The sequence below is a fragment of the Desmodus rotundus genome, chromosome 1 (genome assembly GCF_022682495.2).
Source record: "Desmodus rotundus isolate HL8 chromosome 1, HLdesRot8A.1, whole genome shotgun sequence".
NCBI lineage: Eukaryota > Metazoa > Chordata > Mammalia > Chiroptera > Phyllostomidae > Desmodus > Desmodus rotundus.
In genome coordinates, this window is record NC_071387.1 from 5,169,464 (window position 1) to 5,172,684 (window position 3,221).

General features: G+C 58.4%; 1 long non-coding RNA gene across 1 annotated transcript; it reads right to left on the reverse strand.

Annotated features, from left to right (window-relative positions):
- Window positions 1–2,695, reverse strand: LOC123479914 (uncharacterized). Its single transcript, XR_006655731.2, has 3 exons — window positions 2,669–2,695; window positions 1,562–1,738; window positions 1–1,069 (listed from the first exon to the last, which is right to left on the reverse strand). It is a non-coding gene; the product is annotated as an uncharacterized lncRNA (long non-coding RNA).
- Window positions 2,696–3,221: the final 526 nt, after the last annotated feature.

Below are 3,221 nucleotides of genomic sequence, written 5' to 3' on the forward strand. Positions count from 1 at the left end.
GCCCAGGCCCTGCTCAGGGTTCAGATTTTTTTTAGAAAAACCAACATTTATTAAAGTAAAGGGATAAGAATCATATATGGTTTGTGGAAAATGAGATTTTTTTTAAAAAAGAATGCTTGACCTCTTTCTCTCCACCAGTCAGGCGTCAAGTGGGGAGGGGGGGTACAGTTCAGAAGCCTCCTGGGTACAAGGCCTGAGAATAGTGGGTGGTGGGTGGGGAATTCACGCTCCATGGCTTTCTTGAGGGGGGGTCTCAGAGAGCATCTCTTAAGCAGCTGTGTACGGTGGTGATTAGAATCTAGGCAGGGCCTGGGGCCACAGCAACCTGGGGTTCCCTCCTGGTAAGCTGTGTGACCTCTCTGACCCTCAGTCTTCTCATCTGTAACACGTCCAGCAAAGCCTTATTGTCCAGCAGCTCCTCATGGAGCTGGTATTGGGTGCCAGGGACTCAGCAATGAATGGGAGGGACCAGAGTGGCACCTTCACCAAGCTCACTGCCTAACAGGGGAGACAGCAAACGCTCAGGCTAACGGATTCGGATACCAGCTAAAAGGACATAACATGGGGGCGAGGATAACCTCTATCCAGCTGGGGCTGAGGGCTCAGAGCGTATGTCCAAGTCAAGGCGCAGCCCAGCACTGAGCGCGGCCAGCGCCCAGTCCCTGAAAACTGCTTCTCTTACCACCTTTGCTATTATTATTGCTGTAGCCTGAGTTGTAACACCGGGTTGCCTTGGGGCCCGGTCTCATCGCCATGCCACATTCAAAAGAAGCACCGGTCTGACATCCCAACATCAGTGGAAAGCAGTTTAAATCGTCCCGATCTCTCAGAAACACCAAAGGGGAACTCCTCTGCACGCCACACACAAAGCGTTCTCGAGACTCTCTGTGCCAATTTATCTGCCTGGAAGGTCTCACGGGAGCTGCTCCAGAAACATCTCCCTTCCCCGCACCTCCCTTTTATCCTTCTCAGAGGCAGGGGCTGCTGGGCCTGGCCTCTGGAGACAGGGGACTGGGTGGATCCAGGCTCTGCTGCGTTGCTTAACCACTCGGTGCCTCAGCTTCCTCATCTGCAAAATGCAGATAACAACCACAAACAAGAAAGAACAGCAGCACTGCCTTCAACGAGTTATTGTGGGGGTACGATGAGCCCCCACAACCTTCTAGGTCCTGCCACCCAATGGTGGCTCCACCCACCACCCCACTGGGCACCGGGCAAGGACCAAGGCAGGGAAGGCGAACTCTGAGACTTTCTGGGGTAAGGGAACAGCAAAGGCGAGGCCAGGACCATGGCATTGAGGTGACATTAAGGTGGCATTCTCCCTCTTTCACAGGAGGCACACAAGGGGTAGCTTCCCTTCAGTGGCACCTCAAAATGTCAGTGCTCAGCTGGCAGGGCCAGGTGTTCCCCAGGCACTCGGGGCCCACTGAGGTGCCAGGGAAAGGTAGCTCACCACTACCCAAGGCCGCTGCCTGCCCGAAGCCTGGGCAGGGTTGTTCTACCTCCTTCTGGCTCCCAGGGCCCCAGGGCAGGCCCCACAGCCGGGATCTGGATGTCTCACTTCCTGAGGTGCTCCCGGGCCAAGCATGTGGTTCCTGCCCTCGTGGGGCTCACAATCCTGTGTGCCAGGCAGGTGAGGAGGGTCTGATTGTGAGATGAGACCCCCAGGGGCAGCAGGAGAGGACCTGCTGGGACACCTGGGAGGACTTCCTGGAGAAAGAGGCACTGAGGGGAAGGGCTGGAATGAGAGGAAGGAAAGGAGTTCCACACAGAGGCCGCAGCCTGGGCAGGAGACAGTGGTGGGTTCAAGGAGCTACAAGAAGCTCTCTCCCACCTCCCCAAGGAGGGGGTTTAGGGAGCCCCATCACCTGCATGGGCTCCCTTCATGCTCACTGGCCCCCACCATCATGGGTGAGGGGGTCAGAGGGCAGGAGAGCTCATGCCCAATGCACAGATGGGGAAACCAGTTCTAAGAAGAAAACGGCAGTTCCTGACAGGGCCCTGAGCCTGCATCTCCCGACTCGTCTGTGCTCCTTGCACCCCTGGCGGCTACGCGGTGCTCAGACCTGTCCCCATCTCCCCCATTTTACAGATGAAGAAACTGAGGCTGCGTGAGATCCCTCCACATCTGCAGGCCACATCGTCCCTCCAGATCTGCCTTGTTTCCTCTGTCTCTGGGGACCTTGGACAAGCCTGAGGCGCCAAGATGTCTTCCCCAGGTGGGGCAACAAACAGCCAGGATGGGGGTGACTCCGAGTCAAGGAAGGGGGAAGGGATGAGTAGGAAAAACGGACACCAGGCAGGAAAAGGCAGAGGAAAGCGGGTGGAGGTAGGGGTGGGCCTTGCTGAGAGGCCAGTCAGGGAGGGGCCCAGGGCCCTAGGCAGCCCCCTCACCACGCCCAGGTGAGACCCCGACTTCCCCGAAGTCACCACCCCCCCGCTGGGCGGGGAGAAGGACCACCGCCTCCTGGCCGCCCAATCAGACGCCCTCCAGTCTGATGGGGGGCAGCAGCCGGGCGGAGGGCTCCGGGGGGCCTTCCCGGAGAGGCCCACCGCTGCCCTGCCCCTAGTTGGGCCCACCACCCACCCCCCAGCCTCATTAGCACCGACGCCCGTTGTCCTCCCCTCGGCTTCCGGTGGCTCCAGAATTTAAAGGTTAAATCCTAACCTCGTCTCAGCAGTTTCTCCCGGCTTTGCCTACCCAGCGCCAGTGGCTGGTAATTATATGCATCTCCGAGCAGCCAATCAGCTGTCAGACTGACAGATACTGATCTTTTCGTTTTATTTTTAGCTCTGTGCTTCCCCCTCTAGTTGCAAAAAAAAAATTCTGTTTGTTCTGTGTGTTGCTGCTTGGCTCTCATCTCTGCCAGTGAGGCGGGAGCAGGCAGCCGGAGGGGTTGGAGCCTCTTGTCCCTCCAGGAAGGGGGGCACCCACCAACTACGGGCTGCCCCCCCAGCTGCGGCCCCCCAGGGCTGCGACGGGGAAGGCAGGAGGCTGGGTGCCACCTGCAGAGGCACCCTGGAGGCTGAGGGAGTGGGAGAGGAGCCGTCCTGGCCTTGCAGATGCTGGGAGGGAAGCAAGTCGTTACCTGCGGGCTGGAGGCTAGGAGACAGAGACAGCAGAGAATCAGAGAGACGTGCTGGGGCAGGGGAAGTGAGGCTGGGACTGAGAAAGAGAAAGGAGTGGAAGGAGGAAAGACACGCTCTGGCCTCCTGGAAAC